Source organism: Notamacropus eugenii, chromosome 1, assembly GCF_028372415.1.
Source record: "Notamacropus eugenii isolate mMacEug1 chromosome 1, mMacEug1.pri_v2, whole genome shotgun sequence".
Classification (NCBI taxonomy): domain Eukaryota; kingdom Metazoa; phylum Chordata; class Mammalia; order Diprotodontia; family Macropodidae; genus Notamacropus; species Notamacropus eugenii.
Window position 1 is genome coordinate 338,906,997 of NC_092872.1, and position 23,522 is coordinate 338,930,518.

At 41.3% G+C, this 23,522-nt stretch overlaps 1 pseudogene; it reads right to left on the reverse strand.

Annotated features, from left to right (window-relative positions):
• Positions 1-17,588: 17,588 nt before the first annotated feature.
• On the reverse strand, positions 17,589-22,860 carry LOC140517522 (elongation factor 1-gamma-like; annotated as a pseudogene).
• Between the last annotated feature and the right edge of the window lie 662 nt (positions 22,861-23,522).

The following is a 23,522-nucleotide window of genomic DNA, read 5'->3' on the forward strand; positions in this document are numbered from 1 at the left end:
AGTGCTTAACACAGTTCCTGGTTCCTAGTAAGCACTTATCTATCTATCTAGCTGTCTCTATTTTTATCCATCGCTATCCATCTCTAGTTCTATCTCTCCTCTCTATATCTATCTCTCTATTTTATCCATCTATCTCTATTTCCATCTCTCTCTACCTTCCATCTGTCTATCTATCTATCCATCCATCTATCTATCTATCTATCTATCTATCTATCTATCTATCTATATATCTATCTATCTGTTTCTCTAATGGTGAGGAGGTGGGAGAGGGTGGAAGGAGTTCAGGGAGCAGCTAGTAGCTCAGCTTAGTTCAACTGTTGAGGGGAATGTAATAAAATAAGTCAGGCAGGCAGAGAGGAGATCTGCATTGAATCTATTTTTAAAGCTGTCTGCCACCACTTATAGTTCTCCTTTTCTCTGTACCATCAAGAAGTTCTCTTTCTAGTGTATTCAAATGTGTCCTTTTAAAATTTCCTCTTTTTTTTGTTCTTAGTGAAGAGATGATCATAATTTTCCATTACATAGTCTTACGAATGTTCCATTGAGTTAAGATTAGCCCTTACTTTTCAATTAATTAATGAACAAATATTTATCAAGGTCTCCTTTGTGCTCAACAACTCTGGGATCAGTATTATGGGAGATATAGAATCAATCTGTTAATCAACAAGTATTTTATTAAGCATCTACCATAGTGCAGGATCTATGCTAGGCACAGGGAGTATCAAGACAGAAGGGAAACAGTCTCTCTCCTAAAAAGTTTCACATTCTGTTGGAGGAAATAATGTGTACATATATGTATATAAAATATCTTAAAAATGAATGTGTGGTAATTTAGGGGAGAAGCATTAATACCTAACAGATCAGAAAAGACTTCTTATAGGAAGTGACATTTGAACTGAGCTCTAAAAAAAACAAGGGCTTCTAAAAGGGGGCAGTAAGATGAGAGTGAATGTCAAATATAGGGGATGGTGGGCAAATACTGAAATGGGAGGTGCAATGTATCATGGGAGAAGCGTCCAGAATGCCAATGAGGATGGACTGTATAAGCGTTTGAAGGACAGTAGTGTACAGTAAGGCTGGAGCAAGGTTGTGAAGGGCTTTGAATTCTCCAAAGAGTTTGTATTTGACCCTAGCTGTAATAGGGAGCCATGGGATTTTACTGAGAAGTGGAGTAACATAGTCAAACTTTAGGAAAAATCACTTTGGCAGCCATATGGAATAATTGGCAAGGGGAAAGACTTGAGGCAAGGAGACTACTTAGGAGGTTATTACTATAGTCTAGAAGAGAGGCAGTATATTCATTGATCCATCCATCAATCTTTCACAACATTTACAACACCAGCTTTACCTGTATGACTTTAGACAGATTGCTTCCTTTCTCTGTAAAATGAATGGTTAAAATATAAGGAGGGATTCTTAATCATTTTTGCGGCATTGCCCCATTTGGCAGTGGCTGAAGCCTATCTTAGAATACTGTTTTAAATGCACAAAATAAAATACATATGATTACAAAGGAAAGCAATTATATTGAAATAGTTTTGAAAATATTAAATGTTCTCAGTCTATGAACCTCCTGAAATACAGCTACAGATCCAAAGGGTCTATGTTTCAGAGGTTTAAGACCCCTGAACTAGATAACCTCTAAAGTTCTTTCAGTTGGAACCTGAGTCCCACAGAGGTTAAGAGATTTGCCCAAGGTCACTCAGGTAGTAAGTGCAGAAATAGAAGTTGAACCCAAGTCTTCTGACTCCAAATCTAGCACTCTTCCAACTGTATCATGACACCTCTTGAATTTATTTCTGTGCTGGCTACAGTTAAGTGCGACAAGCCAGAAGCAGGAATATGGATCTAGTTTCCAATAGGACCCATATTTTAGCCATTATTGACTACAAAAATATGAATTTTAACTAGCAGTAGAAATGGTCTAGAATCACGAATGGTTTTGAGGCTTCTAGTGCCTGTTGCCTCTCCTGTGCCTAGGAAGAAGTAAAGGAGGGGTCAGGGAGTGTTTTGGAGCCTGTCTACTCTGTATAGCACAGTTACAACCTATTGCAAAAAAGGGAAACTTTGCACCAGATTGGACCAAACTTGGCAATCAGAAACAATGGGAGAGAAGAGAATCTGAAAGAAAGAAGGTTTATGTTTATCTGATCTATGAAATTTGCTGTATATCTGTACATAAACACTAAAATGCACTCCCAGTTAATAGTTCACTTTAGACTAAGCACAAAAGGGGGAAAGGGATTTACTGTAGGTGATGTAGTGGACTTTGGAGCAGCCCCCAAAAATATAAGTGTGATTACCAAATGCTAAGGTTATTATTCTAGAAAGGTCCAATTATTCTATTCTATTCCTTCTTGAGGTATTTGAGCACTGTCATCTACTCTGGAATTTGGACAATTTCTTCTCAAGTTAGCTCAGTCAGTCAAGAAGTATTTATTAAGCATCCACTATATTCTTGGAATTGTGCTAAGTGCTGGAAATACAAAGAAAGACCAAAAAACAACTAAAAAGCAAGAAAAAAAAACCCAGTCCTTCTTCTCAAGGAGTTCACAGACTGGTTTTGAAAACCCCAATTTAGATTGGAAAACATTAAGAAAGAATTAACAGCAGACAATTTAACATTGTAAAACAGCTACAGAAACTATTAGATAGATTTTCCTTGGTTTCACCAAAATCAATCCAGATTGTAATACCCATTGTGATTAATACTGTTTGAAACCTCCTTTGGGGCGCGGGCGCGCGCACACACACACACACCAGCCCAGTTGTTGTTTCTGGCACAGGGAGCCCGGTGATTTAGCAGCCTTCATGACCAAAGTGAAAGTTCTCCTGCTATGTGTACAGTGACATCTATTCCAGATGTGCGAGAGGCTCTGGACACCCAGTTGTTTCATGCATCTCTGCCTTAGGGCACTTTGGATCCAAGCAAGACTGTCTGGAGTGAATGAAGGGGGGGCTACTGATGAAGGAAAGACTCAGACTATGCTCCTGCTTCTGGTGACAATAAAGAGAAAATTTGATTCTAACAGGGAAATGAATCAACTTTGAGGAGTGGGCTGGAATTTGTCTTCTGGGCAAAGAGTTTTCAGTTGTGAGCAAATTAGAATTTCCTCTCTCCTCCAATCCCTCTGGTCATTTGGTTTTGGAGCACTATATTGCCTGGAATAATTCATGAGTTCTGCTTATGAGATCATATGCTCTTTTCTTTTTTTTAAATTAAGTTTTTCTCAGTTAAAAATTTTTCTCCCTTTCCCCCAAAAACCCCATTGAGAAAACTAGAAAAAACAAAACCCTTAGAGTAAATGTTCATAGTCAAGGAAAACATGTTTCCACACTGACACTATTCAAAAACATATGTCTCATTCTACATCCATCACTTCCCTGTCAGGAAGTGGGTAATGTATTTCATCACTCATCCTCTGGAGTCATGCATTGATTAGAATTCTCGTGGCTTTCAAAGTTGTTTTTATTAGCATTATTATCATACTAATTGCTCTTCTAATTCTGCTCACTTCACTCTGTATCACTCCATGCAAGTCTTCCAAGGTTGCTCTCAAACTATTTCTTTCAACACCGTTTATGGCACAATAGTATTCCACCACACTTATATACCATAATTTATTCAGCCATTACCCAATTAATGGGCATCCCTTTAGTTTTCAGGCTTTGCTACTACAAAAGAGCTGCCATAAATGTTTTTGTTCATTTGGGTTCTTTTGCTCTTTCTTTGATCTCTTCAGGGTATAGGCTTAGCAATGGTATTGTTAGATCAAAAGATATGAACAGTTTAGTGAGTTTGGAAGCATAATTCCAAATTGCTATCCAGAATGATTGGACCAGATCCAACCAATAGTGCGTTAATGAATCTGTTTTCCCACAACACCTCTAATACTTGTCATTCTCTTTTTTTGTCAGCTTTGCCAATCTCACAGCTATGAATGGAACTTCAGAGCTTCTTTAATTTGCATTTCTCTAGTTATTAATGATTTAGAGAAATTTTCAGAGATCTATTGATAGTTTGATTTTCTTTTTTTTTAAAGATTGCTTGTTCATTTTTTGGTATTCAAGAGTTCTGCTGACCCCTTTTACTAATCATCTGATGTGTGATTAATAAAATGATTCATTGAGGAAAGACTTCTGGGAGCCAAGATGGCAGAGACTCTCCCATATTCACCTCCAAACAAATGTAAAATAGCATCCCAAAACAAATCTTGGATCAGCAGAACCAGGAAAAAGTGGGGGTGAAACAATCTTTTAACCCAAGAAACTTGGAAAATCACCAAGAAAGATTTCTGTCACTGAGACAAAGAGGAAATGCAGTCCAGGACAGGAAGCATCCCAGTAATCCAGCAGCAAGCCCAACCACAGTCCTTCATCATGGCACCAGACATGACAGCCCCTTGTGGGCCTCAGGGCAACATCAGTGGAACACAAGGTAAACAGCCAGGGCCTGTAGCCCTGGCGTAAGAAACCTGGAGTCCCCTCCACCTTGGGAGCAGAGCTCAAATTTAAAAGAAAGGAAAAAGGCCTAAAAAAAGACCAAAAAACAACAACAAAAAATAATCTGACCATAGAAAATTAGTATGGTGACAGAGAAGATCAACACACAAGCTCAGAAGAGGAAAACAGTGTCAAAACACCTATGGGCAAAACACCAAAGAAAAATGGGAAGTGGTCTCAAGCCCAGAAAAAATTCATGGAGGAGCTCAAAAAGGAGCTTAAAAATCATATGAGAGGTAAAATAAAAACTGGAAAAAGAAATCAGAGTTTCTTTTATGAATTATGAAAAAAAGAGGCAACAGCTTGAAAAAAAAAACAACTGCCTAAAAAGTATAATTGGCCAAATGGAAAAGGAGATACAAAAATCCATGAAAGAAAACAACTCTTAAAAGTATAATTGGTCAAATGGAAAAGGAAGGACAAACACCAACTGAGGAAAACAATTCCTTAAAAGTTAGAATTGGGCAAGTGGAAGGTAATGACTCTGTGAGATATCAAGAATTCAAAAGAAAATGTAAAACACCTCATTAGAAAAACAACCAACCTGAAAAATAGATCCAGGAGAGACAATATCAGAAACACTGGACTACCTGAAAACCATAATCAAAAAAGATGTTTTTCAAGAAATTATCAAGGAAAACTGCCCTGATGTCCTGGAACCAGAGGTTGTAAAACAGGCATCTTTAGCACATGTAGCTTTAGGTCCTTGGGTGCAGCCTTTTGACTGAGTACAAGTTTTACAGAACAAATCTTTTTATTAAGGGGATTTATTCTGTGAAGTTTGAATTCAAAGGGCTGCACTTGAAGACCTATAGGGCCACATGTGACCTCAAGGGCACAGGTTCCTCACCCCTGACTAGTGTATCCTTCACACATGTTCATCCATACTCTGCTAGAAACCCTTCGATAAGAGGGAGCCCATTACCCCCTAAATGTTAGGAAGTTAAATCAAAGTTTCTGCAACTTTCCCTCAGAACTCTTGGTTCCACCCTATGAGGCCAGAGAAAATTCAGTCTTTCTTCCATTTAACACCTTTTCCAAATAGTTGAAGGCCACTGTTCAGCTTCTCCTCAATCTCCTCTTCTCCAGGTTAAGCATTCACTAGATCTTCATTTCATCATTCTGGATAGCCTCTGGACCAGTGATACCAGTTACTAATAGAAATTGGGACTACTAAACCATACATAACAATTCCTTCAGGTCACATATTGACACACATTAGAAAACCACATATATTTTTATTCCTTTTAAATTAACACATTAACCCACTGAAATCAAATAGGAACTCCATGTCTATCTGGCTTAGGTGGCACTCAGGACTGCTATGGGCCACATGTTTGACACCTTTGCTCTGGACTTTCTCAGAGCTAGGCCTAGATCACAAATCTCTTATTTTCCCTGACCAAAATTTCCTTGCTTCACTGGATAAGGAGTGGAAAAGGAGGCAGAGGCCAAGGACAAGCTGGGTCTACTACTAGGATAATGCCTCTGGATAAGAACAATCTGTCAGTGGGATTGTGGTCCAAACCTAAGTATCCAGACTTTGTCCTGTGCCGAGTGTGGCACAGTTAAGTGGACCAGAATAACTCATCTTATTCTTATCCCATTAGCTGGTAAATCTGAGTAGGGCATAGATCCTGTTGGATCCTGCTTTTAATCATCAATTCCCATAGGTGACATCACCTATTAGCCTATGAAAAAGATGAGGCAAACACTGCCCAGGGCCTGGGCCAGGAGGAAACCATCTGCCACTTTCAGCAGTCATTGCAGGAGTCTTTCAGTTAATTTTATAAAGAGCAATAACCCCTTAGGGATTCTAAATTCAAAAAGACACCTTGCTATTCAACCTGTTGCATTATTCTATGAGCCTAATTCTGTCCCTTGAGTTAGGTTACCTTGTCTAAACCTCTCATTTGACAAATGAAAAAACTGAAACCCATCATGGTGAAGTGACTGGACAAAGGTGACACAAGAAGAAAACAGCTGGTTGACATTTGAACTGGAGTCCTATGAATACCCAGTGCTTTATCATTATACCAAAAAATATAGTTATGCATTGGCACCTCCCTCACAATAATGATAATAGTCAAGCGTCATTAAAATGAACAATAAACATGATAATAATGTCATCAATCATGCCAACATTAACATCTGGAATTTCTTTAGCACTTTAAAGTTTCCAAAGGCTTTCACCACAATAACCCTACAAGGTAGGTAATGCAAGTTCTCTATTTTATTAAGAAGGAAAATGAGGCTCAGAGTGGCTAAATGTCAAAACCAGGACTTGAACCCAGGTCTTCTGGTTTAATTCCAGACTTCTCCCTTCTAAAGTATTTACTTCTCAATACCAAGATGTTTCCTAGAGTCATATTTGATGAGCATTTCATAGCTAGAAGGGATCTTAGAAACCATTGCTCATATATTATTGTTAGGGAAACTGAAGGTCCCAGAAGGGAAGTGATATGCCCAAGATGGCACAGCAAATGAGACATTAATTAGATACTGTAATTTAGCAGTTCCTAATTAGGATAGGGTTGAGGGGGAACATTGTTATTATAAGGATTCACAAATTCTTACGTACACTTTGAATAGCTATTTTTTTCATTATGTATTTTCTTAATTACTGATAGTATAAATACTATCATGTGCAAGGATCCCAAAACTGACATTAAACTGGTCCTTATGCTCAAGAAAGTTTGGGAACCACTGCTTTAATTTATCCATTTGATAACAATGGTGGGGTTTTTTTTGTTTATTCAATCTTTTTGCAGTGAGGCCTACATGTATGTTGGCATTCCTGATTCCCCCTATTCTACCATCTCCTTGCCTGGTTGGGGCTCTTGGCACCTGAGTCCTTAGTCACTGAGCCAATTGTGATAGGGTAGGAGCCACATAGTACAGGATTGGCAGAGTGGATATCCTGTTTCTGCCTCCTTCTGTCCCATTCCCCAAAACTGGTTGAATGATTAACTCTTCAGTTTTGAGAGGCCAAGGGGTCAGAAAGCTCTGTTAAGTGTTGGACTTAATGTCTTTTGCTTTATTTTGGTCTACCATACTGTCCTCTAAATATACCAAGGAATGTGGCCTTTGAAAACTCCCAGCCCCGTCTCTTGGCTCTCTCCACACAGCAAATCCCATCTTTTCCATGGTTGGTCAGGAATCCTGGGCATTATAGGATTTGCAGCTAAGTAAAAGTGACAAATAGATGTTAGGAATTTACAATAGTAATCAAGTTGGGTTTGGCTATAAAGCCAAGAAGATTAAAAAGGCAACATTTGATTGTCTTATATAGTCCTTGGGTTATAAGGCAGAAAAGACCTGGATAGGTCATTTAAGGCAACCATCTGCCTCTGAGTAGGGCTGTTCCATAAATCATTGCAGTAGATGTGAAATTTTAAATATCTCCAGGATGAATAATACAACCATACATCTCTACTATTGTAATTACTTATAAATTTCACCGGGTAAGACACAAAAGTTTTCTTACATTGGGATCAACAATCAACATCCAATCTTTTCATTGTACAGAGGAAAATGGGGGTCATGGTATAGAAGTTAGTGGTAGAGCCCAAGTCATCAGTCTTGTGTTCTGTGACTGACTTTCAATGTACTGATTATTTTTTGAATAATATTTTTCCCAATTACATGTAAAAACAATTTTAACAATCATTTTTTAAAACTTTGAGTTCCAATGTCTCTTCCTTGCCTTCTCTGCTTCCCCCCCAAATTGGGAAGGCAAGCAATTTGATATAGATTATACATGCACAGTCATGCAAAACATATCTCCATGTAAGTCATATTGTGAAACAAGGCACAGACCAAAACCCCACAAAAATTTTTAAAAAGTGAATAGTGTACTTTAATCTGCATTGAGACTCTATCAGTTCTTTCTCTGGAGCTGGATAGCATTTTTCATCATAAATTCTTTGGAATTGTTTTGGATCATTATGTTGCTGAGAATTCCTAAGTAGATCATCATACAATATTGCTGTTCTGTGTACAATGTTCTCCTGGTTCTGTTCATTTCACTTTGTATCAATTTATGTACATCTTCTCAGGTTTTTTCTGAAAGGATTCTGCTCTTCATTTTTTTCTTACTAAATACAGTAGTATTCCATCACAATCATATACCACAACTTGTTCCCCAAATGATGGACATTTCCTCAATTTCTAATTCTATGCCACCACACACACACACACACACACACACACACACACACACACTACTATAAATATTTTTGTACAAATAGGTTCTTTTTCCTTCTTTCTTTTAATCTCCTTGGGATACAAACCTAGTAGTAATATTGCTAGATCAAAGCATATGTACTGTTTTATAGTTCCAAATTGCTTCCATAAGTCAATTGAACCCACAGGTTATATCTAAGAATGGATAGGGTAACAGCAGTGGTACTCTGGCAATGTGGAGAGAGGATAAAGAGAAAGAAGGAATCATCTGTAGATTCTGTCTAGCTAGCTAAATGCCAAAAACTTGCTGCTCAAGTCTCTTTCCTTCCCTGGGGCTCAATTACCCTAATTCTAAAATGAGGATTCTGGACTAGATGATTTCCAAGGGCCTTCCTAGCTCAGTGACCCTAAAGAAAGCCTCAGCAAAGATCTAGAGTCAGGAGTATGCCCAATTTGCTTCCCTATAAAGAAAACCCTCTTTCTCTTGTTGACCCTGGGAACAATATTATCTTCTTGGATCTGCTGCCTTTGTTTTGCCATTTCACTTTTTAACATTTATAATTACTGAATCATCTTTTCTTTATGTCAGCTCTTTATGATCAGTCTCCCCAAAGACCTCCATTCTCTTGTTCTTACCTCATTGAATGCTCAGCTCAAGCACAATCTTCTCTCCTGATGTCTCCCTCCCCCCAACTTTCTTTGTATTTCCTTTGTATGTATTTCATATCTACTTATATCTATCCAGGTTGTTTCCCCCAGTAGAATATAAACTTGAGGGTAGGGATTGTTGTGTATCACCAATGCCCAGCATAGTTCATCCTTAACAAATGCTGATTGATTGGTGAACAGCTAATATTTATAGAGCATTTTGATGTTTATAAAGTGCTTCACATAATTATCCCACTTAATCCTGACAACAAACCTGTATGGTAGGTACCACAGGTATTATTATTCTCATTTCATAGATGGAGAAACCAAAGGTCAGAAAAGCCAAATGATGACCTTAGTCACCAAGCTAGTGTCAGTGGTAAGATGTGAACCCTAGTTTTCGTGCCTCTAAGTCCAGGACTCGATCCACAGAAGTCTGACTCCTAAAAAGTACATCAGTCAGACCCGAGGCTCCTAGGTAGAGTTTGGTCTCTGGTAGGAGCACAGAGGCTCTTGAGTTTCTTGGGAAAACAACAGCTCCAAATTCACCTGTCTTTTTTATAGTGAACAGGAGCAGCCTAAACTTCCACTCCAGTTTCCCATGATTCATTGCTCCCAAGGCACAGCCGTCAGGAGCATACCCAAATTTATAACCAGCTTGTGATCCAACCTCCCATGTAGAGAAGATATTATCCTGTACAGGAAGCAGACCTGGAGAAACACATTTTCCAAGAATTGAATAATAAAATTGCAGAGGGAAAAAAAAGTGAGTATAGTTTATGGACCCAGGGAGCTGGGAATAATCTCTATGAAATAGAAATTCCCCCAGTGAATGGAAGCTCTTCCCCTCCTGGATCCCCTCAAAGAGGATAGGCCTCAGTGGACTGAGTGGGTAGGGGAGAGCCAGAGCACTGTGGGGCTTCACTAGCATGTCCAGGCTGCCAATTTTGTGTCATCACCTCTGCAGCAAAACCCAACAACTGCTGGCCATGCCATAAATTGTGGCAGAAAAGTAAACACAGAGACACTGGAGAGCAGAAGCATGGAGAGAAGGCGGGAGGGTGCAAAGCTGCCAATTCTAGGCCAAGGGAACCTGCTCTATGATTTGCTGCTGCCTCATGGGCCTGCCCCTGGACAGATCCATCACCTACCCTCCTGTCTCTATGGCAAACCTGGATATAATAATTCAACACATGTTTTCTGAGCCCCCTTGGTGCTGTAGGACAATTTCTTAGCTGGGTTCCTGGAGAACCCAGGAAGAATCTCATCCATTAAGTATATCTAGGTAGACTAGGGATCAAATAATTTGAGTAGCCAAACTGAAAAGAAAAAATTTATTAGCACACTAAGGAAGACCGCTCACCAACAGTAATTTTAGCTTTCTGATTTGGTTTTTATAATTTTTAAAACCCCCTCGTAACACACAGCCAATCAGCAGCATTCTGCTGCAATTTGCATAGATATATCCTCCTTTCACAGGTGGTGCAGTCCATAGCATGCCAGGCCTGGAGTCAGGAAGGCTCATCTTCCTGAGTTCAAATCTGGCCTCAGACACTTCCTAGCTGTGTGACCCTGGGCAAGTTACTTAACCTTGTTTACCTCAGTTTCCTCATTTATAAAGTGAGCTGGAGAAGGAAATGACAAACCATTCCAGTATCTCTGCCAAGAAAACCCCCAATGGGGTGGCGAGGAATCAGACAGGACTGAAATGACTGACAATAACAAGGGAACCACTGGAGCTTATTGACCACTGAGTTCTAGCTCCTAAGAGCATGAAAATTCTCTGTGAATAGGAAAGTGCCCATAGTGACGTAAATGACCTTTGAAGAGGCAGCTCTGTTAGCTTTCTGACATCACTTGCCAGGCTGGGATTGGGGGATGGTGGGTCAGGGAGACAGGGAAAGCAATTCTTGTGTTAAAGAAGCTCAGAAATAATTCCTCATTCCTCCCTTATTAAGACAAGAGACATATTTTGCTTTTTTTTTTCCCCTGGCAGGGCATTCTTTTCCTGGGCTTTCCTTGTGTAAAAGCAACAATTCCGCTAATATAAATGGGATTGTAGAATTCTTGGATTTTGTGATGCTGCCACCTGGTGGACACTAGAGTGACTGACACAGGATGGCCTGTCCAGCGTGGTGGGCAGGGATGGAAGGGTAGGTTAAGCCTCTCCCCACAGAGACAGCTCTGCCCTTTTATTATTTTTAATCAGTAGATCAGAACTCTAGGGCTGACGGAGCCCTTAGAGGCCACTTAGTCTACTCCTCTCCACCTCATTTTATAGATAAGAAAGCTGAGATCCAAGGACATGCCTAGGTTTTATCACACACACACGTAGGTATGTTTCAGATTCTTGGCTTGACACTTACTACCTATGTGGCTTCAAGTCAGTCACTTCCCCTCTCTGGCTTTCAGTTTCCTCATCTGTAAAATGAAGGGACTTCCAAGAGCTCTTCCAACTTTAAATGTATTATCCTGTGAGTTTATTTCATCCCTGGACTACAAGCTCTATGAAGTTTGGTTCATTTAGTCTGTTCCCCTTCCCCATATGTCTTCCTCATTTTCCTACCCTTTCTAATTGGTCCAAAAATGTCCTCTTAAGTCCTCAATGCTTGAAACCTTGTCAGTCCTTTTAAGCCTCACTCAAAGGCCTCTACTGAGCTCCCCTTCCTAATTAATAATGACCTTTCCTCTTGAATCTTACAGAAGAATGTGTTCCCATCTTTCATACAGTGACAGATAAGAGTAGGAAGTGGACCTGGGATTTCATTGGAAAAAAGGGAATTCCTAGATGAGGAAACTCCCTGATGAGTAGGTCATCACTTTCTTGGCAATTTATGAGTTTAGAGCATTGCTCAAGCACGAGAAGTTAGATCATACCACTGGGGATCACAGGCTACATGGGAAAAAGAATGCAACCCATGCATTCCTGGCTTCAAAGCTGGCTGCCCCTTGTATACTTTTTTACATATGATTCCATATTATAGTTATTATTGTATCATATCCTCTAATAAGAAAAAGTTTTATGAGGGTCACAACTTATAGGAACTTTAACTTTCCTAGCTCAGCCCTTGCTATTGTATTATGCACATTGTATGTTATTGAGTTCTCTCTCTCTCTCTCTCTCTCTCTCTCTCTCTCTCTCTCTCTCTCTGTCTGTCTCCCTCCCTCCCTTCCTTCCTCCCTCCTTCTTTCTCTCTCCCTTTCTCTCTCCTTCTCATTCCCCTTCTCCCTCTCTCCCCATCTCTGCTTGTCTCTGTTTCTCTCTCTTTCCTCACTCTCTCAATGCAAGGCCATTTACATCACCCCTCACAATCCTTGGGGTAGCCTTGAGGGGTTGGATTGTCTTGGTTGTTATAGACAAGCTATTCCTGAGTGTGTCTTCCCCTTCTCCTATCCCAATCACTTTTAGTCATCATTGACTATTCCATTTAACCAATTAAAATCAATTAGGTTTTACAAAAGGATATATACTTTGAAGATATAGTAAGAAAAGAAGTACAACTCTTTTCCCCCAACAGCTCAGAAGCACACTCTCCTCTATGCCACCTTGTTCTCTGGGAGGATGAGTTCAGATTTAGCAGTTTCTACAGAGCGTTGGTTCCACCAAGGAGATGTCCAAGTGGGGCCTAGTTGCTAGATGAATTTTCATCTCAGCTACCACTGGACTGGGCCCAGATGGTAACTTTTATTCTCAGGACTTTAAAGCTGGGCCAATTATAAAAACCTGAACTAGACAGACTTAAGTTCTGGACTCTGGGACTCCCAAATAGTTTGCTCTCCTGACCTTCTGAAACTTACAAGGCTACAACTTCCAACTTCCTTCCCCTAAAAAGAAAGAATGCAATCAGGGAACAATTGAGGCCTCTATTCAAAGAAAGAGACCACGTCCAACCAATGCTTTTTTGAAGGCATTCCTCCTCCCCCCACTCCATCCCACCCAGTTTTGGATATTCAACTGCAGCTAATCAAAGATGTTGCGCAGTTAGGTGGGGTAGTAGATAGATCACCAGTGCAGGAGTCAGGAGGACCTGAGTTCAAATCTCACCTCAGACACTTGACATTCACTAGCTGTGTGACCTTGGGTAAGTCACTTAATCCCAATTGCCTCATCCTAGGTCAGCTCCAGTCATCCTGATGAATATCTGGTCACTGGATTCAGATGGCTCTAGAGGAGAAGTGAGGCTGGTGACCTGCACAGCCCTCCCTCACTCAAAACAAAGTCAAGTGCAAGTCATGTCACCATTTCTCTGATGGCATGGTCTTCTTAGGCAACAAAGGACAAAAAACACAGACAATCAAAGATGTTACTCTCTACCACATAACTGGCAAATCAATTGGTACTAGTTAGAGAATTGTCTGTGCATGCTCCAAAATCTCTTTAACGCATTTGAATTATATGTCATCGGGTCTCTCCCAGAAGCAGACTCCTCAGACTTTTCCACTTTGGGAATTGCATCCATGGTACTCTGTGCACACTGGTAGAGACTGAGCTCATTGGTCAGATCTACTCCCCTCAGATGCACCTTACAAAAATAAACATGTAATAAATGTTTGTCGTGTGCAGCTAGCTAGTGCAGTGAATAGAGCACCAGCCCTAGAGTCAGGAGGACCTGAATTCAAATCCATCCTCAGACACTTGACACTTACTAGCTATGTGACCTTGGGCAAGTTGCTTAACCACAATTGCCTTACCTTCCCCCCTCCAAAAAATAATAATAAATTTTTGTTGAATTGCCATTGAATCCCTACCCACCACCCCCAAGATTCTTAGAGAAGAGGTAAAAAGGTTGTTGTGTTTGTCCTTCATTCTCAAAGAGGACCATGACATCAAGATGATGACTTACAGCTGACTTTGATTTGGGTGAGGGAGGGCTGTTCAAGGTCACCAGTCTCACTTTCTTCTCCAGAGCCATCTGGGTCTAGTGGCCTGATATTCATCAGGATGGCTGGAGATGGCCCAGGATGCAGTGTGAGACCCTGGCCCTTTCAGGCTAAGGTCTTATCACATTCTTACTTTGAGTGAGATACATCAATGAATAGGTTTCTTTAAGGCTTCTTTACTCAAGGGATGGCCCCTTTAATAAAACAGAAAAATCAGACTGGGAGGGGAAGACCCTCAGGGTTCCTGGATAAAAGAGAAATAATTACTATAAGGAGGTAGAGAGAATGGCACTAGGTCCTGTAGCCTGGCACCTCTAAAACTTCCCCTTTCCCACAGCAGAGAATACCCTGGAGTTGTCCAAATTCATCATGGCATTTCTTACAGACAGATGGCTGTATGGTAAGTGACACAGCCTCCACAGATGGTTTCTTCTGTCTGACTCTGCTGCTGTGGTCCTAACAGCTGCAGCTTCCTAGGTGTGGCATGTCTAAAATTACTTTGATAATGTGATGTATTTCATACTGCGATAAAAGAAAACTGGCTTTGGAATGAGAAGGACTTGGGTTGGGACCTCTGTTGATACTGGAACTGACTCCCAGCCTCAGCTACCATCTTGTTAATTATTACTTTGGAGTAGAAATTTTCCTTCTTTGGGCCTGGTCTATAATTAAAAGGATTTGATAATTTCTAAGATCGTCTCCAGCTCTGATAACCTAGTTTCCAGGATATTCCATGGCAGGGGAAGGAAGAGTCATTTATATGCCCTTCAAAATTCCAAGAGGAGGGCTGTCTCTGGTTAATGAGGAGCAAGTATTCATATGCCATGAAGTTAGTCACATGCCACATGCTACATGCCATGAAGCCACTATTAAAAGTCTGAGGGCCAGGTCAATGGAGACCACATCGCTATCTCCCATAAATGCCCAGCTGTCTCCCCCTCTCCTACTCTCTTAATACTCTGCCTCCATGGCTGTCTCACCCCACTGGCACAACGAAATCAAAGGCATCTGAAAAAACAACATCTTTCCCCATTACCTTTTCCCCAACCCTTGCCTCTTCCTAATCTTTTCTTTTCCTGATGGTACCAGCATGCTTCTAGCTGTGTTTGAGAACAGTAAGGAGTCTGTACTGACTAGAGCAGAGTGTCCAAGTTGCAGGGTGGGGGAAAGTATGGGACCACATCACAGATTCAAAACTGTCTAGAAAGGCAGACCCCCACATTTGAATCCAAATTCTCAATCTATAAGTCCAGTACTTTTTCTCTACTGCCACCAAACTTTGACATGAATCAAGGGTTTGGAGGCTAGAAGGATGGAGCTGGTGTGGAGTTAGGGAGAGATTGAGGATAAGTTAAGCAACTTTTTTTTTTCCACAATAAGATTTTGACTAATATGGGGAAAAAATATATATTTGCATTTGAGCATCTCAGTTAATACTAGGAGAGACTCTTCTTTGTCTTTGGTATGGTGGTGTCTCATGCTTCAAGCACCACTGGACTCCCTGACTCCAGCCTCTCCCTCTCCAGCCCACCAATCTTTCAATTCATCCATTAGACCCAGTCAAAGCATAATGAATTACTGCTTGAGTCTTTTCCTAGACACCACTGATTCCATATCAGTTGAGTCTGAATGAGCTTTTCCTGTCTTCTAAGCATAGGAAAATGGCCACGACATTAGTGAGATTCAACAAGGATATAATTTTTAAAAAGACGTCAGTCATCCAAATGGAAGTCAAACAAGATCATAAGCAAACAGCAATTAGACCGAATATTGGAAAAAAGTAATTCTCTGATAGTTGTTTGCGCAGATATTGTAGTTGTAAGAAGTCACCCATCTGTGATAGAGCAAATTTAACTCAAGAACTGGAACAACAAATTAACAATTCCATTTCCACAAATCAATCATCAATCTTGCATAACTTTTTTTTGAAGGGGTAAATATTTCATTGATAATATTTAAATAAAAATAAATATTTTAAAATATGTTTAAATATAAATATTTTTAATTTAATTTTTTAAATATCCCTTGACTCCATCCCCAGTCCACCCAGTAACCATGTAACAAAACAAAAAAAAAAACCCAGCTAACGCAGTGACTGTGTCTGACAGTGTATGCAGAGTTTTATACCTGTAGTTTTCCTCTTCTCCCAAGAAAGCAGATAACTATATTTCCTCATGTCTTCTCTGGGTTCAAGATTGTGCATTATAATAACACAACACTCAAGTCTGTTTCAGAGTTCTTTTCACTTATATAATTATAATGATTTTGTTAAAATTGTTTTTCCTGAATCTGTCTGTTCATTTCACTCTGTATCAGTCTATACCAGCCTCCTATGTTTCTCTGAATTCCTCATATTGTCATTTTTATAGTACAATTATATTTCTTTAGATCTATGTACCACAATTTGTTGTCCTGCCCCAATAAATAGGCACTCACTTTGTTTTCAGTTTTTTGTATCTACAAAAAGTACAGCTATCAACATTTTTTGTGCGTGTGGGTTGTTTCCTTTTCCCTTTGATTTCTTTGGAGTTCATGCTTTCTGCATCAAAAAAAAAGTAGTAAAAGTTTGGTGAATTTTCTCTTAAGATTCCAAATTGTTTTTTTTTAGAATGTTTGGACCAATTCATAATTTCACCAACAGTTTCACAGTGAACCCACTTCCCAGAGCTGCTCAGCTGTTCTACCACCATCAAAACTTTGTGACAAAATAGCGTGCCTCTCATTGTCATTTCAAAATTTTCTTTTCCCTCTTTCAGTTCTCCTTCCTTCTTTGGAGAAAAAATTTGAGTAAGTGCTGAAAGGGCACAGACCCTTTGTTCCCTTGTGCAAAACTGCTCATAGATGAGCCAAAGGTACCTGGATAGGTTTTTACTTCAATAACAACCCTTTACCCTTCCTTTCATAAAGAGTTTGTTTGCCTGTAGAGGGAACCAACAAAAGATATAAAGCCAAAAGATGAGGCCTTTGTTTGGGTTTTTGACTACATACTCTGTGGGCAAAATGGACATAGGATCATGGAGCTAGAGTTAGAAGGACCTCAGAGGCTGTCTAGTCCAATTCTCTAATTTTACAGTGAGGAAACCACAACCTAGGAAGATGAAGCAACTTGGCCAAGGTCACACAGAAAAAGGACTTGAACCCTGGTCCTCTTACTCCAGAGTCAGCCTTCTTTCTTCTCCACTATACTGACATGCCCAGCAACATCTCAGTAAAATCACTGAACCTCCTTGATGGGGCCTGGTACTATGTGCCTGGCTACTTGTTGACTCAGTTACCCCTGGTGAAGGAAGAGTGATTAAGTCTCAGCTGGTGTCAGTCTGTGTTCAGTTTTGTTTAATGAGTGTCCCCTCCCTACAGAGGAGGAGTGGTAGCTAGAAGGATGTCCACTGGAAGATCTTGCCCTGATGGAAGGGTTTGCCCACGTGCTGGAAGGCCCCCTCTCAGGAGAAGCACTCTCGGACCATGGTCCGGGCCTCCTCACTGCCAGGATCCAGCTTATGTCACATATAGGACGCATCATCTACCTGCCAGTCTGGACTTAGCCAGAAGGCGAGTTTCTGGTCCCGGAAAACCCAGACTCCAGAAATGGCTGCTATTGTTGACACTGGCAAGCCTGTCCAGGTGCTGGGACATGCCAGGGAGGAGGTAGCAGCCCATGAGGGTCTGGAGGGAAGTGCTGGGTATCCGTCATGGTCAAAGTGCTCCCAGAAGCATGGCAGGACCACCGTCAGCATGACCTCCTTAGAGTACTTTGGCTTAAAATCATCCAACACAACGTACTCTTGGGCAGGTGGGCAAAGGCATCCTTGGCCTCGGGCTCTGCAGCCACAGCTGGGTCCCTCTGGCCCATCTCCTTCTCCGGCCAGGGGCTGGCCGCCCTCTTCTCCTCCTCCCATGTGGCCTGGGCCTTCTGTTAATCTTTTCACGGTCCCTTCTCTTTTCTTGGGGCCTCTTCTCAGGCTGTCTTTCCAAACTTTTTAGCATCCAACTGCGCCGCCTTCTCGCACAGCTTCCCCTCTCCCAATACCGCCTGGAACTGGGGCTGCTGGATGCAGGTGAGGAACCAGCACTGGTGTGGGGAAAGGTCCTCTGGAAAGATGGCTCTAGGACCTGCCTGTGGACACAGGAGGGTGCACACACCTGTGATATCAGCCAGAGTCACACGCTCCCCCACCAGGAAAGTCTGGCTCTGCGTGGAGCAGCCCCAAAACCCGCCTCATCTCCTCCTGGGCGTGTTTGTCGTGCTGCATGATGCCCAGAGTGGGCAGCACCCAGGTACTGACTGGCTGGAGGAACCATGTCACTGTGAGCAGAGCTCACCCTCTGGATCACCTGGGCACCTGTAGCAGATCCTCGACAGTCATCGCTGCTCATGTAGTGTACAGAAGCTCTTCTTTCAAACACACACAACCCATCGTCACCCTCAAATGCTAGAACCTTGCCCGCAGGAAATTTTTGGAGGAATTCGGGGTACAGTTGGTCTGACCAAAGTGGAAGTAGAGAGGTGTGGACCGAACGCGGATCTGGGCCCCACTGTACTGGGCAGCAATGAGGGCCGGTTTTCAGGGTATGTGGACAGGACCCCAGCTGCTGTGGTGATTCCTCAGAGCAAGGTGGCAAGCATTTATTAAGCCCTTACTATATACTAAGCACTGTGCTAAGTGCTAATTATATAAAGAATGACAAAATCAAACAAAAACCAGTCCCTGATCTCAAGTTGCTCAAGTCTAATGGGACAGATAATATGCAAACAGCAACATACAAACAGAATAGCTAGATAGAGATATGGGATACATTGGAAATAATCAGCAAAGGAAAGGCTGTAGCAGTAAGGGGAACTAAAGGCTTTTTGCAGAAGGTCAGACTTTAGCTAGGGCTTGAGAAAAGCTGGAAAAGCCATGTGGTAAAAATGATGAAGGAGAGAACTCCAGACATGGAGGACAGTCAGTGAAAAGACATGGAGTTGAGAGATGGACTGTCTCATCAAGAAACAGCAAAAAAGCCAGTGTTGCTTGGGAGTTGGGGAGAAGGGGTGCTGAGTAAGGCATAAGGAAACTTGGAAAGGCAGGAGATGGCCAGGTTATGAAAGAGAGGATTTTATATTCCATCCTAGAGATGATAGGGAGCCACTGGAGTTTATTGAATTGGGGGGAGAGGTTATGGTCAGACCTACACTTTAAGAAAATGAATTTGACAGCTAATTAAAGGATTCATTGGGGAAGAGAAAGACTTGAGGCAGGGAGACCAACCAGAAGGCTGTTGCAGTAATCTAGACATAAGGTTATAAAGCCTTGTTCCAAAATTAGAGGAGAAAAAGGGTGTGGAGGTAGAAACTACAGGTCTTGGCAACAAATTGTATATGAGAGATGAGAGTGAAAAGTAGAAAATCATACTAAGATTTTGAGCCTGGGGAACTAAGAGGATAGTGGTGCCTTCAATAATAGAGAAGTTAGAAAGAGGGCAGGGTTTTAGGGAAAAGATAAGGAATTCAGTTTTGGACATGTTGAGTTTCAGATGTCTGCAGAGTATTGAGTTCAAGGTGAATAACAGAATGATCCAAAACAATTCCAAAGAACCCATAATAAAAAATTCTCTCCACCTCTGGAGATAGAAGCATATTTTTTTCACTTTTTAATTTTCCTTGCTTTTTTTTTCAACGTGGCTAACATGTATTGCATGACTTCTTAATGGGGGAGGGAATAGAGGAAGGGAGAAACTTTGGAACTCAAAATGTAGAAAGAAAATGAATGTTACAAGTAAATAAAAAACTAAACAAATAAAAAAATGAATGAATAGATAAATAAAAAAAATGTCCAAATAGGCAGTGAGAGAGATGTGTGACTGGAGGTTAGGGCTGAATAAATAGATCTGAAAATCATCAGCATAGAAATGACAACTGAATCCGTGGGAGTTGATAATAGCACTAAATGAAATAACGTAGAAGAAGAGAATAAGACCCAGAACAAAGCCAGGGGAGGTATCCACTGTCAGCAGGTCTGAACTCCATGAAAATCAAGCAAAGGAACATGAGGAGTGGTCAGACCCATAGGAGGAGAGCTAGGAGAAAGTAGCATTGGGGATGATCATAGATCTAGTGCTCAGCTGGACCTCAGGAGCCATCAAAGCCAACCACCCCATTTTACAAATGAGGAAACTGAGGCACAGATAAATTCTATGTCTTATCCAAGGTCACACAATTAGTAAGTTTACAGTGTCAGCCAGACACCTGGAAGTATACTATAGGAAGAAACTATAGGGGACTGTTGCTACTGACTCCTCTTGGCCTCAGTTGCTGACCTCTCTTGAATCATGTAATCTGCCATCTTCTTCTGGGGTTGCATGTCTCTGACACTTGGTCTCCACATAGTCTTTATCCAATGTCCTCTCCTATCTCTGCTCTACTTCTCTGGCCTTGGCATGATTTTCTGACCTGTTTTATAGGCCTAATACTAAGATATTAGCCAAGAAACAATAGTCTGATCCAGGCAAATCATCACTAGGGCTAAGATTTAATGTTGGACTTATAGAATGGGTCTCTAAGTGCCCAGGCCCCATCAAGGCAAGGTCCTTAGTCATCTCAGGGAGATGTTAATGAGCATGTCCATACTTGCTACATGAAGATGTTAATCTAAGTACTCAACAAAGTTCTCAACTTTTTATAGATAAGCTTGGGTCAAATTGTTCGAAGGGACTTCAGAGACCAGAATTAGTCCAACCTTTCCCTTTTCTTCCTATCCCCCCTCCCATACACCCCATTTCACATGAGGAAAAACTGAGGCACAGACAAGTTAAGTGACTTAACTAATGTCCAACAGCTGGTAGAAGAAGGCCTAAATCTCAGGTCTCTGGACTTCAAGGACAGTGTTCTTTGTACTGTATCTGGCTCATCTTCTCCTTCCTCAGAATGTCCCAGTGCAAGGATCTGTGGACTGGGAATCAAGTTCTACATTCAAGTCCTGACTGCCATGTAGTGAAAGTCACATTTTTGCTTGGGACCTTCATCTGTACAATAAAAGCTGTTGAACTAGAACAACACTTAAGTTCCTTTTACCTCTGATAGTCTATGATTCCACTGTCAATAGAGGTTAGCTAAGTGGCAGAGTGGACACCACTGCCCAGGCCTGGAGTCAGGGAGAATTTGAATTCAAATGCAGCTCGGACACTTACCAGCTTGGTGATGCTGGAAAGTCACTTAAGCTCCGTTTGCCTCAGTTTTCACATCTGTAAAATGGTGGTTGTAATTCCACCTATTCCCCCAGGATTGTTGTGAGATAATAATTGTAAAGCACTCAGTGCAGTGCCTGGCATGTAGTAAGTCTTTAATTATGTTAGTTATCGCTATTATTATTAGTTTTTAAGTCCCTCAAGATTTCCTTTCTACAGCCTTTTACTTAACCTTTCCCCAGTTCCAGACTTGGCTCTGCGCACAGGGACTGCTCATTCTGTAGCGTGCCTGAGAGCACACATGCCAATCACAGTGATAAGACTTGTTTCATCCCGCTTAAAAACAGAGCCTTGCCAACAGCAGCTATCCTCAGGGGTCCCAGGGGCCTGCTGAGCAGGGCTCACCTAAATGACAATGTGAGTATAACTTCTTTCTCAGTTGCTTTTGTAAACCAGGTCATTGGACACTCAATTTAGGAATGACTTCTGGGCTCCACTTATTTGCAAATAAGTCTTTCCTAATTCCTCTTAATTCCAGTGCTTTTCCTCTTTTAATTAATTTCTATTTATTCTGTATATAGCTTCATTGTAGATATTTGTTTGTATATTGTTTCCCCTTCAGATTATAAGCTCCTTGAGGATGGGAAAGGTCTTTTGCCTCTTTTTGCATCCCCAGCACTTAGCAAAGTGCCTGGTACATAGTAGTGCTAAATAATAAATATTATATACATATATGTGTGTGTGTGTGTGTGTGTGTGTGTGTGTGTGTGTGTGTGTGTGTGTGTGTGTGTGTATATATATATATATATATATATATATATATATATATATGCATATTAATTGACAGGTCATCTTATGGCCTTCTTTACCCTATCCATCAATGCACTGAGCACCACAGGACCTTAAGGCTTGAAAGAACTGATCTTAGCAGTCTTGGCTTTCCTGGTCCAGGTTCTCTAAAAATGCACCTGGATGACCCATAGTTGAAAGAAACTTCCTCATTCATCTTTCAAACCATGTATGTGTCTAAAGAACCAAACTGTTCTCAAAGTCTTGGCTAGAGTTTGGATTGAAGGAGGCCAACATCCTGAGAGCTGGATCAACAGAAGCCTTTGCTGAGTTCTTAAGAATACCTTTTGTTTGTAGACCAGATCATTTTCAAAACAAAATGGGGTCCTAGTGTCTTGCCCTTGGCCACTTCCAAAGGGTAAGTGACTCAATAGAACTTCTGGTAAGTCAGAGGACCTCAGAACAGAACTATCTACATCATTTAGAAGCAAAAATATGACTGGATGGGGAGGGGAGGAGGGGGTGGAGCCAGGTGAGAAGAGAAAGTCATGCCTGTCTGAAAGTGGATGAATTCCTCAATGCTAGGCACAGGTCATGTAGGCCTGGTGAGATGAGTCTGAGCAAAATATCTCTGCCTCACTGTCCTGTTGCATAGTTTAAAATATAAGCCTCACCTTTCGAGGGTTCCATCTGGACTTTCTGAGTTTTGTGACTCTCATCAAAGTAGGGTCTGAGACCTAGATGGGACCTCGGACCCAGAACAAACTGGGGCTTAGGCAATTAAAGAAATAAGAAGCTATAGACCCATCCTTACCCTCGAGCCATCAAGAGCAAGTTTCCTGAGCCTATCTTCACTGTGCTCCAAGGTTGTCAGATCTAACTTGCTCCCAAAATCAACAGTCCCTGAGTATGCCTTAGAGGCAGTCAGGTGGGATGAGGAAGGCAGGGCAGTTCTGCTGAAGCTGAGGAATGTGCTCTGATTAGGAAAGAAGTCAAATATTTCTCCAGATCTGTTGTCAAGAGGCAGGAGGATCTTGGCTGATGCTCAGCTGATTCAAACCAACAAGTCTTTCTTGAATGATTACTGTGGGCCCAGCCCTGTGTTTGACTAGGCTGTGGGAGAGGCAGAGAAGGGAACATGGTCCTTCTCTTTGAAGGTGTTCTTACTCTGAGAGAAGAAAGAGCAGGAATAGTCCTGGGACCTTGCTCCTGGGGAAGTTCAGAGTCTAGGGTTAAAATAGTAAGAGATTGGCTCAGGTCCTCAACTCAGGGACCTCACACACAGGGCAAACAAAAGAGCCCCTCCAGCAAGCTTCTGGAGAGAAGCTCCAGTCTCAGTTTCCATCTGTGTC